We start from the raw sequence: 13,004 nt of genomic DNA, 5'->3' as shown, positions 1-13,004 counted from the left end.
ATACACGACATCCCTGTTTTAAACGCGATAGAAGGACATAAGTCATCATCAGAAGTTGTCGCATTTTGACCCTGTTTGTCACGGATCGCGACACACCAAAACGCGACAAACCTCCTTCAAACTCGACAGTTTACCTGATGTACTCCAATTTCACTTTTAAAACATCCCTAAGTCAAACGTGGTCAATTCATTACATCCAAACAATCAAATACTCATTCTTGGACTCCGTAGGACGCCACAACCGTCATGTTTAGAAAAACGGGGTGTTACAATTACGAGATTTTACGAGAAAATTGAGAAATGAGCAAGAAAATCCGGAAAAATCGTGACTTTGACCAAGTTTGACCCCATTGACCGGGAAATCTCGGAAGATAGACATCTCGTCTTGGTTACATTTTAAAAACAAGATCTCGGGGAGATCTCGGGGAGAAATAAGGAGATTTACAACACTGGGTAAGATTATGAGTTGATGTCTCTTTACCACAGTTTTTAGAATTGGTAGATTGGATTTCTTGGTTTGAATATTAGCATGTAACCCTCGATAAAAAATCCATATTGTATGTTATTGTGGCGTCTACAGTTTGGCTTATTTGGAGATTCAGAAACAGTCGGCTATTTCATCAATGCTTGTTAAAACGATGTATTTTATTTTATTCGGTTCGCCTTTTTTATGTTAGTCTATATAGAAGTATAGACAAATCGAAAGTAAACTGGAATGATTGGCGATTAAAGTCATTGTCATGTGATTCTCGGGTCTACTCTAGCTTCTTGCTAGAGTGTCCTTTAGTTTTTCTAATAAAGAATTCATGTTCCAAAAAAAAAGACATATCGAGACTTTTTTCTCCGTCAGTTCTTAGTTTGATCTCGTTTTACAATCAGGATCCCTCAAATTTACTTTATCTTTCAAGATTCCTTCATTTTACAAATATTGCAATCAGCATCCCTCCGTTTAAATTTTGTTAAAAGAATTCGTTAACCCTTGACATGTACATTGAAAATGAGAGTAAATTCATTATTTTATTCTTCTTCTTCATCTTCTTCATCTTCTTCACTAAAAACAAGGGACTAACAGCGCAAATTCGTCATTTTTCTCCTCTTTTTACTTGATTCACCATTTCGCCTCTTTAACTTCATCTTCTATTTTTACCCGGCTCAAAAACCCTAATTTACTTAACTTCATAACCAAAAATCAATTTATTTAACGTCACATTTTTAGTGAATATTGTTTATTTGTTATTTCTTGTTTACATATATGATTATTATAATTACACATATATTGAACTAGGTTTCGAGCCCGTGTGATGCACGGCTGTTTAAAAATCGTTCAAATTAGTTAGATATTCTTCGAAACCGGGTTAAACTGAACTGTTTAAATGAAAATTTTACAGATAAGTAAATAAACTCCACGTTATAAGTCAATACGCAACTTAAAACATTAGTATTTAGGTTGATTTCTCGAAATAGAATTATTAATAATCTTTTCATAGTCAACATCTATGAAGTTCATATAGCCTATTTCAACTAATTATAGTTTCTCAATAGCACTTCAGTGGCTTTAAAATCTACTCTACGGATGCTACATTTACATATTTCAACTAATTATAGTTTCTCAATAGCACTTCAGTGGCTTTAAAATCTACTCCAGGGATGCTACATTTACTATGACATATTCTAAAAATAATAATAAACATATGATTAGATTACAGTTATAACATATTATTATTAAGAATAGTATGTAATATTGATTACCTGAGTAAGAATGAGAGGATATATAGAGATTAAAAAAATGGAAAATAAAATAGGCACGAGGCACATCAATAAAGCCGCAGCCCGCAGAGAAAAGTATTTGTTAAGATTTGCGGATTCAACTATGCGTATTGGATTTCAGATTACCAAAACTCAATATTTTTTCTGCGACTTCCAATATGGGTTAGCATAAATTTCAAAGTATCATGTATAGTCTGAAAACGGTGACGATGATAACGTGGATAGGGGAAGGAAAATATGGGTTAGCATAAAATTCAAAGCATGTGTCGTTAGGAATGGGTTACAACCATTTTTATAAATTAATTGGGAAATCAAATTATTAAAGGTTATTTGGCTGTTTAATTTTATAAATAATTGTGGAAGGGACATGTGGATTTTCCACTTGTCACAATTAGCTATAATTAAGATGTTAATGACATGTCAACTTTTTAAAACTCTCTTTTATATAGTATATAGATATAGATATAGATATAGATATAGATATAGATATAGATTATTGTAGTTACATTACATTTACATACATCAATACATTACATTACATATTAGTTAGTTTTTTTAATTTTCGTATAATAATTCAAAATAACATCTAAGTACTATACTATGGCTATTTAACTAGTTCGTGTGGACAAATAAAACTAAAATAAAAAATATACTATATATAAATAAAAGAAACTAAAGGTTCATGTTGTTAGATAACACAACTAACAAAAAAAAAAGTGACTACCGCACTACGTTGCAGATTTATGTTGGTAAACTTATATATTTTAACGACAATGATAAACAAATATCGTTTAGCACTTCTTCTTTTTCTTTCTTTAAGCTTTACGCAACTTACAAACTAGCATAGGCTATTCCAAAAAGTACCCAACGAATTTCAGAAAAAATGGTAAACAAAAAAGATCGTTAAAGAAAAAATAATAAATTTGGTTTACACAAAAAAGGAAAAAAGTGAGTTGAAACTTTAAATTACAATGAACTATAAAAATTAGTTGAAACCAATTTGTAAGGAGTGACTAACGTTAAAAAAAAACGTAAAGTCATGAACAATGTTCTTACCAATAGGATGAGTTTAAACCCTATTGTAATAATTAGTAGATATGGGATATGATAATGTATGATATTAGCAATTTTATTTTATTTTTCAATTTTTTTTGGTAAAATACTGGAAATAAGATAAATAAGTTTTTCACGAACATGTGAATGTAAGTTTCTGTAAAGTTCGATGCTTTATTCCCTGGCCAATAGCCTGTTTATATAGATACAAAATATGTCGAGCATATCCTACAAGTTTGGAATGGATATGCAAGATCACATATCTATGGAAATAATAATATACAGCTAATGACATATGTATACAGGTAATATATGTAACGACCCTGGATTTTCCAACGTTTATTTATTAATAATTGTTATTATTAATACTTGTGATAAAACGAATGTATGTTATTACATTTACTTGTTGCCATGATACACCGTACTTGACTTTAATTGCCCGAAACGTCTTTGTGACACCCGAAACTTTCACGAATAATATTTTTAGAATATTATTTACATTCATGATTAATTTTATTAATCATTTTAATTAACTAAGGTTATTAGTTAGTTACATGGGCTTTAAATGGATTTATTTGTTAATTAATTGAACTTGGGCTTTACTAGTGTAATGGACTCATGATATTGGGCTTATAAGCCCACCCTACCTTCTAAGTAGACTAACTAGCCCACTCTCCCACTTGTAAGTATTATTTGAACATGAACTAGTTGGTTAAGGCATTAGGAATCTAGTTAACTTGTTATCCCCATGCATGCACCTCAAGTAACCACCTTTAAGGACAATCTCATGCTAATAACCATTAAACACTTACTTTCCCCTCTTTTTTGAGCAGCTGGCCGTGAGCCTTAGATGGCTTGAAGAGCATTTTGGTTTCATTTTTCATTACTACTTGCTCACTTGTTTACTCTCTCAAAAACACACACTTACTTGCTTCATCTTTTCTCTCTTTTTTTCTCTCTTTCTTGTAAGTGACTTGAACAATTTCTCCTTCCTTTTTCCTTGTCCAAAACCGTAGCCTTTGGCTACCAAGATCATCATCATCTTTTGTTACTTGTTGTTTGATTGCTTGTTTTTAAATTATTTACTTACTTGTTGTTGTTACATACTAGTTTCAAGAATCAACTCTTTAGTTTGATTCTTCATTTATCTTGTATTTACAAGAACACTCAAGAACATAAACTTACTAGTTTATGTTCTACTTTTAAGAGTATCAAAAGATTGTAAGTTCATATGTTGAAATCATACTTGTAGTTCTTGAAGTAAACTTAAAGTTTACTTTACTTAAAGATCAAACTTTGGTTGAATCTTTAAAAGTAAGAACAAACATGAACCTTTTTCTTATTTACTTAGTTTATCTCTTATTATCATGCACTTTAATTTCATGTTTGTTAGTTAAATGGTCAAGTACTACAAGTTAGTCTTGATCTCATTAATCTTGAACTAAAAGTTAACTTGAAAGTTTAAGAACACATAAATAAGCTTTCTTTAACTATAACTTTGTACACTTATGCTTGATCTAGGCTTTTGAGTCTTGGATCTTCAAGATCTAACTATAACTTTGTACACTTACGGTTTAGGATTTATGGCCCTCCGATCGTCACTATGTCCTTTTAACGTTGTGCAGAAATTTCTGACCTACTCGCACTTAGACCGTCGCCACGGTCAAACGAAGACGAGTTTACTTCTGTAAATTTTACCACACTTAAAGGACTCATATACGGAGCCATGGACACTGGTCTCACCTTAATTCAGTAAGGGTAGAGGCCGTGGTGACTGATCAAATCAGCCTTTGTTTTAAACTACTTTCATAAACGAAACTTACTTTACTCCTTTTGTTTGATGATGAGTGATGATGACCTTTAAGACCTTATTTACATACTTTTAAACCTATTCGGCCAATTTACTGACTTAGTACTATTTGACTTAGGTTGAGGACTCGTTGGACTTTTCGGACCGATTACTTGCACACTTTTCCCGACTCGACTTTTACCGCTACTTTATCATTGTGAGTTATAGCATTCCCTTTTTACTTTAACTTATTTTGGGAACTGAGAATACATGCGGATTTTATGTTTTACATACTAGGCACGAGTACTTAAACTTTATATATGTGTGGGTTATATAACGGCAGAAACATTCCCTTTAGCTCGGTAACGTTTAGTCATTGGTTTTTAAACCGGTGAACGCGAATCTTAGATATGGATCCATAGGGTTTGACATCCCCACTCGGGCTAGTAGCGCTAGCATTTAACGAGTGTTTAATACTTCGTAGACATACGCACTTGCCAAGTGTACTTTCAGGGGGTATAAATGAAATGTCCCGTTCTTATTGATTAAAAACGTTCCATATTAATTGATTTCGTTGCGAGGTTTTGACCTCTATATGAGACGTTTTTCAAAGACTGCATTCATTTTAAAACAAACCATAACCTTTATTTCATCAATAAAGGTTTAAAAAGCTTTACGTAGATTATCAAATAATGATAATCTAAAATATCCTGTTTACACACGACCATTACATAATGGTTTACAATACAAATATGTTACAACAAAATAAGTTTCTTGAATGCAGTTTTTACACAATATCATACAAGCATGGACTCCAAATCTCGTCCTTATTTAAGGATGCGATAGCGGAAGCTCTTAATAATCACCTGAGAATAAACATGCTTAAAACGTCAACAAAAATGTTGGTGAGTTATAGGTTTAACCTATATATATCAAATCATAATAATAGACCACAAGATTTCATATTTCAATACACATCCCATACATAGAGATAAAAATCATTCATATGGTGAACACCCGGTAACCGACATTAACAAGATGCATATATAAGAATATCCCCATCATTCCGGGACACCCTTCGGATATGATATAAATTTCAAAGTACTAAAGCATCCGGTACTTTGGATGGGGTTTGTTAGGCCCAATAGATCTATCTTTAGAATTCGCGTCAATTAGGGTGTCTGTTCCCTAATTCTTAGATTACCAGACTTAATAAAAAGGGGCATATTCGATTTTGATAATTTAACCATAGAATGTAGTTTCACGTACTTGTGTCTATTTTGTAAATCATTTATAAAACCTGCATGTATTCTCATCCCAAAAATATTAGATTTTAAAAGTGGGACTATAACTCACTTTCACAGATTTTTACTTCGTCGGGAAGTAAGACTTGGCCACTGGTTGATTCACGAACATATAACAATATATACATATATATCAAAGTATGTTCAAAATATATTTACAACACTTTTAATATATTTTGATGTTTTAAGTTTATTAAGTCAGCTGTCCTCGTTAGTAACCTACAACTAGTTGTCCACAGTTAGATGTACAAAAATAAATCGATAAATATTATCTTGAATCAATCCACGACCCAGTGTATACGTATCTCAGTATTGATCACAACTCAAACTATATATATTTTGGAAACAACCTCAACCCTGTATAGCTAACTCCAACATTCACATATAGAGTGTCTATGGTTGTTCCGAAATATATATAGATGTGTCGACATGATATGTCGAAACATTGTATACGTGTCTATGGTATCTCAAGATTACATAATGTACAATACAAGTTGATTAAGTTATGGTTGGAATAGATTTGTTATCAATTTTCACGTAGCTAAAATGAGAAAAATTATCCAATCTTGTTTTACCCATAACTTCTTCATTTTAAATCCGTTTTGAGTGAATCAAATTGCTATGGTTTCATATTGAACTCTATTTTATGAATCTAAACAGAAAAAGTATAGGTTTATAGTCGGAAAAATAAGTTACAAGTCGTTTTTGTAAAGGTAGTCATTTCAGTCGAAAGAACGACGTCTAGATGACCATTTTAGAAAACATACTTCCACTTTGAGTTTAACCATAATTTTTGGATATAGTTTCATGTTCATAATAAAAATCATTTTCTCAGAATAACAACTTTTAAATCAAAGTTTTTCATAGTTTTTAATTAACTAACCCAAAACAGCCCGCGGTGTTACTACGACGGCGTAAATCCGGTTTTACGGTGTTTTTCGTGTTTCCAGGTTTTAAATCATTAAGTTAGCATATCATATAGATATAGAACATGTGTTTAGTTGATTTTAAAAGTCAAGTTAGAAGGATTAACTTTTGTTTGCGAACAAGTTTAGAATTAACTAAACTATGTTCTAGTGATTACAAGTTTAAACCTTCGAATAAGATAGCTTTATATGTATGAATCGAATGATGTTATGAACATCATTACTACCTTAAGTTCCTTGGATAAACCTACTGGAAAAGAGAAAAATAGATTTAGCTTCAACGGATCCTTGGATGGCTCGAAGTTCTTGAAGCAGAATCATGACACAAAAACAAGTTCAAGTAAGATCATCACTTGAAATAAGATTGTTATAGTTATAGAAATTGAACCAAAGTTTGAATATGATTATTACCTTATATTAGAATGATAACCTACTGTAAGAAACAAAGATTTTTTGAGGTTGGATGATCACCTTACAAGATTGGAAGTGAGCAAGCAAACTTGAAAGTTTTCTTGATTTTATGTAACTAGAACTTGTAGAATATATGAAGAACACTTAGAACTTGAAAATAGAACTTGAGAGAGATCAATTAGATGAATAAAATTGAAGAATGAAAGTGTTTGTAGGTGTTTTTGGTCGTTGGTGTATGGATTAGATATAAAGGATATGTAATTTTGTTTTCATGTAAATAAGTCATGAATGATTACTCATATTTTTGTAATTTTATGAGATATTTCATGCTAGTTGCCAAATGATGGTTCCCACATGTGTTAAGTGACTCACATGGGCTGCTAAGAGCTGATCATTGGAGTGTATATACCAATAGTACATACATCTAAAAGCTGTGTATTGTACGAGTACGAATACGGGTGCATACGAGTAGAATTGTTGATAAAACTGAACGAGGATGTAATTGTAAGCTTTTTTGTTAAGTAGAAGTATTTTGATAAGTGTATTGAAGTCTTTCAAAAGTGTATAAATACATATTAAAACACTACATGTATATACATTTTAACTGAGTCGTTAAGTCATCGTTAGTCGTTACATGTAAGTGTTGTTTTGAAACCTTTAGGTTAACGATCTTGTTAAATGTTGTTAACCCAATGTTTATAATATCAAATGAGATTTTAAATTATTATATTATCATGATATTATCATGTATGAATATCTCTTAATATGATATATATACATTAAATGTCTTTACAACGATAATCGTTACATATATGTCTCGTTTAAAAATCATTAAGTTAGTAGTCTTGTTTTTACATATGTAGTTCATTGTTAATATACTTAATGATATGTTTACTTATCATAGTATCATGTTAACTATATATATATCCATATATATGTCATCATATAGTTTTTACAAGTTTTAACGTTCGTGAATCACCGGTCAACTTGGGTGGTCAATTGTCTATATGAAACATATTTCAATTAATCAAATCTTAACAAGTTTGATTGCGTAACATGTTGGAAACATTTAATCATGTAAATATCAATCTCAATTAATTTATATAAACATGGAAAAGTTCGGGTCACTACAGTACCTACCCGTTAAATAAATTTCGTCCCGAAATTTTAAGCTGTTGAAGGTGTTGATGAATCTTCTGGAAATAGATGAGGGTATTTCTTCTTCATCTGATCTTCACACTCCCAGGTGAACTCGGGTCCTCTACGAGCATTCCATCGAACCTTAACAATTGGTATCATGTTTTGCTTAAGTCTTTTAACCTCACGATCCATTATTTCGACGGGTTCTTCGATGAATTGAAGTTTTTCGTTGATTTGGATTTCATCTAACGGAATAGTGAGATCTTATTTAGCAAAACATTTCTTCAAATTCGAGACGTGGAAAGTGTTATGTACAGCCGCGAGTTGTTGAGGTAACTCAAGTCGGTAAGCTACTGGTCCGACACGATCAATAATCTTGAATGGTCCAATATACCTTGGATTTAATTTCCCTCGTTTACCAAATTGAACAACGCCTTTTCAAGGTGCAACTTTAAGCAAGACCATCTCTCCAATTTCAAATTCTATATCTTTTCTTTTACTGTCCGCGTAGCTCTTTTGTCGACTCTGGGCGGTTTTCAATCTTTGTTGAATTCAGATGATTTTCTCGGTAGTTTCTTGTATTATCTACGGACCCGTAATCTGTCTATCCCCCACTTCACTCCAACAAATCGGAGACATGCACTTTCTACCATAAAGTGCTTCAAACGGCGCCATCTCAATGCTTGAATGGTAGCTGTTGTTGTAGGAAAATTCTGCTAACGGTAGATGTCGATTCCAACTGTTTCCGAAATCAATAACACATGCTCGTAGCATGTCTTCAAGCATTTGTATCGTCCTTTCGCTCTGCCCATCAGTTTGTGGATGATAGGCAGTACTCATGTCTAGACGAGTTCCTAATGCTTGCTGTAATGTCTGCTAGAATCTTGAAATAAATCTGCCATCCCTATCAGAGATAATAGAGATTGGTATTCCATGTCTGGAGACGACTTCCTTCAAATACAGTCGTGCTAACTTCTCCATCTTGTCATCTTCTCTTATTGGCAGGAAGTGTGCTGATTTGGTGAGACGATCAACTATTACCCATATAGTATCAAAACCACTTGCAGTCCTTGGCAATTTAGTGATGAAATCCATGGTAATGTTTTCCTATTTCCATTCCAGGATTTCGGGTTGTTGAAGTAGACCTGATGGTTTCTGATGCTCAGCTTTGATCTTAGAACACGTCAAACATTCTCCTACGTATTTAGCAACATCGGCTTTCATACCCGGCCACCAAAAATGTTTCTTGAGATCCTTGTACATCTTCCCCGTTCCAGGATGTATTGAGTATCTGGTTTTATGAGCTTCTCTAAGTACCATTTCTCCATATCTCTAAATTTTGGTACCCAAATCCTTTCAGCCCTATACCGGGTTCCGTCTTCCCGAATATTAAGATGCTTCTCCGATCCTTTGGGTATTTCATCCTTTAAATTTCCCTCTTTTAAAACTCCTTGTTGCGCCTCCTTTATTTGAGTAATAAGGTTATTATGAATCATTATATTCATAGATTTTACTCGAATGGGTTCTCTGTCCTTCCTGCTCAAGGCATCGGCTACCACATTTGCCTTCCCTGGGTGGTAACGAATCTCAAAGTCGTAATCATTTAACAATTCAATCCACCTACGCTGCCTCATATTCAGTTGTTTCTGATTAAATATGTGTTGAAGACTTTTGTGGTCGGTATATATAATACTTTTGACCCCATATAAGTAGTGCCTCCAAGTCTTTAATGCAAAAACAACCGCGCCTAATTCCAAATCATGCGTCGTATAATTTTGTTCGTGAATCTTCAATTGTCTAGAAGCATAAGCAATCACCTTCGTTCGTTGCATTAATACACAACCGAGACCTTGCTTTGATGCGTCACAATAAATCACAAAATCATCATTCCCTTCAGGCAATGACAATATAGGTGCCGTAGTTAGCTTTTTCTTCAATAACTGAAACGCTTTCTCTTGTTCATCATTCCATTCAAATTTCTTCCCTTTATGCGCTAATTCAGTCAAGGGTTTTGCTATTCTGGAAAAGTCTTGGATGAACCTTCTGTAGTAACCAGCTAGTCCTAAAAAACTGGCGTATGTGTTTCGGAGTTTTCGGGGTTTCCCACTTTTCAACAGTTTCTATCTTTGCCGGATCCACCTTAATACCTTCTTTGTTCACTATGTGACCGAGGAATTGAACTTCTTCCAACCAAAATGCACACTTTGAAAACTTAGCGTACAATTCTTCCTTCCTCAATACTTCTAACACCTTTCTCAAATGTTCACCGTGTTCTTGGTCATTCTTTGAGTAAATAAGTATGTCATCAATGAAAACAATGACAAACTTGTCAAGGTATGGTCCACACACTCGATTCATAAGGTTCATGAACACCGCTGGTGCATTAGTTAAACCAAACGGCATGACCATAAACTCGTAATGACCGTAACGTGTTCTGAAAGCAGTCTTTGGAATATCATCTTCTTTCACCCGCATTTGATGATACCCGGAACGTAAGTCAATCTTTGAATAAACAGACGAGCCTTGTAGTTGATCAAATAAGTCGTCGATTCTCGGTAGTGGGTAGCGGTTCTTGATGGTAAGTTTGTTCAACTCTCGGTAGTTGATACACAACCTGAATGTACCATCTTTCTTCTTGACAAACAAAACAGGAGCTCCCCACGGTGATGTGCTTGGTCGAATGAAACCACGCTCTAAAAGTTCTTGTAATTGGTTTTGCAGTTCTTTCATCTCGCTGGGTGCGAGTCTATAAGGAGCACGAGCTATTGGTGCAGCTCCTGGTACAAGATCTATTTGAAATTCAACGGATCGATGTGGGGGTAATCCCGGTAATTCTTTCGGAAATACATCGGGAAATTCTTTTGCAATGGGAACATCATTGATGCTCTTTTCTTCAGTTTGTACTTTCTCGACGTGTGCTAGAACAGCATAGCAACCTTTTCTTATTAGTTTTTGTGCCTTCAAATTACTAATAAGATGTAGCTTCGTGTTGCCCTTTTCTCCGTACACCATTAAGGGTTTTCCTTTTTCTCGTATAATGCGAATTGCATTTTTGTAACAAACGATCTCTGCTTTCAATTCTTTCAACCAGTCCATACCGATTATCACATAAAAACTCCCTAACTCTACTGGTATCAAATCAATCTTAAATGTGTCGCTAACCAGTTTAATTTCTCGATTCCGACATATATTATCTGCTGAAATTAATTTACCATTTGCTAATTCGAGTAAAAATTTACTATCCAAAGGCGTCAATGGACAACTTAATTTAGCACAAAAATCTCTACTCATATAGCTTCTATCCGCACCCGAATCAAATAAAACGTAAGCAGATTTATTGTCAATAAGAAACGTACCCGTAACAAGCTCCGGGTCTTCCTGTGCCTCTGCCGCATTAATATTGAAAACTCTTTCGCGGCCTTGTCCATTCGTGTTCTCCTGGTTCGGGCAATTTCTAATAATGTGGCCCGGTTTTCCACATTTATAACAAACTACATTGGCATAACTTGCTCCGACACTACTTGCTCCGCCATTACTCGTTCCGACACCATTTGTTCCTTTCGTTCTATTAACCCCTGGTCCGTAGACCTCACACTTCGCTGCGCTATGACCATTTCTTTTACACTTGTTGCAAAATTTGGTGCAGAATCCCGAGTGATACTTTTCACACCTTTGGCATAGCTGCTTCTGATTGTTGTTGTTGTTGCGGTTATTATTGTTGTTGGGATGATTGTTGTAGTTGCTGTTGTTGTTGTTGTTGTTGTTGTTGTTGTTGTTGTTGGGCCGTTTGTTGTAGTTGCGATTGATGTTGCGATTGTTGGGATAATTGTTGCGATTATTGTTGTAATTACTGTTGTTGTTGTATTGGTGATTCTTATCTCCGTTTTCCTCCCACTTTCTTTTGACTTGCTTCACATTGGCCTCTTCAGCAGTCTGTTCTTTAATTCTTTCTTCAATCTGGTTCACTAGTTTGTGAGCCATTCTACATGCCTGTTGTATGGAGGCGGGCTCGTGTGAACTTATATCTTCTTGGATTCTTTCCGGTAATCCTTTCACAAACGCGTCGATCTTCTCTTCCTCATCTTCGAATGCTCCCGGACACAATAGGCACAATTCTGTGAATCGTCTTTCATACGTGGTAATATCAAATCCTTGGGTTCGTAACCCTCTAAGTTCTGTCTTGAGCTTATTGACCTCGGTTCTGGGACGGTACTCCTCGTTCATCAAGTGCTTGAATGCTGACCACGGCAGTGCGTACGCATCGTCTTGTCCCACTTGCTCTAGATAGGTATTCAACCATGTTAACGCAGAACTTGTGAAGGTATGCGTAGCGTACTTCACTTTGTCCTCTTCAGTACACTTACTTATGGCAAACACCGATTCGACCTTCTCGGTCCACCGTTTCAATCCGATCGGTCCTTCGGTTCCATCAAATTCCAAAGGTTTGCAGGCAGTGAATTCTTTGTAGGTGCATCCTACACGATTTCCTGTACTGCTAGATCCAAGGTTATTGTTGGTATGTAGCGTAGCCTGTACTGCTGCTATGTTTGAAGCTAGAAAAGTACGGAATTCCTCTTCATTCATATTCACGGTGTGTCGAGTAGTCGGTGCCAT

This window comes from Rutidosis leptorrhynchoides, chromosome 1 (genome assembly GCF_046630445.1).
Source record: "Rutidosis leptorrhynchoides isolate AG116_Rl617_1_P2 chromosome 1, CSIRO_AGI_Rlap_v1, whole genome shotgun sequence".
Classification (NCBI taxonomy): domain Eukaryota; kingdom Viridiplantae; phylum Streptophyta; class Magnoliopsida; order Asterales; family Asteraceae; genus Rutidosis; species Rutidosis leptorrhynchoides.
The sequence above is the reverse complement of the archived record's forward strand: the minus strand, read 5'-3'. Positions refer to the sequence as shown.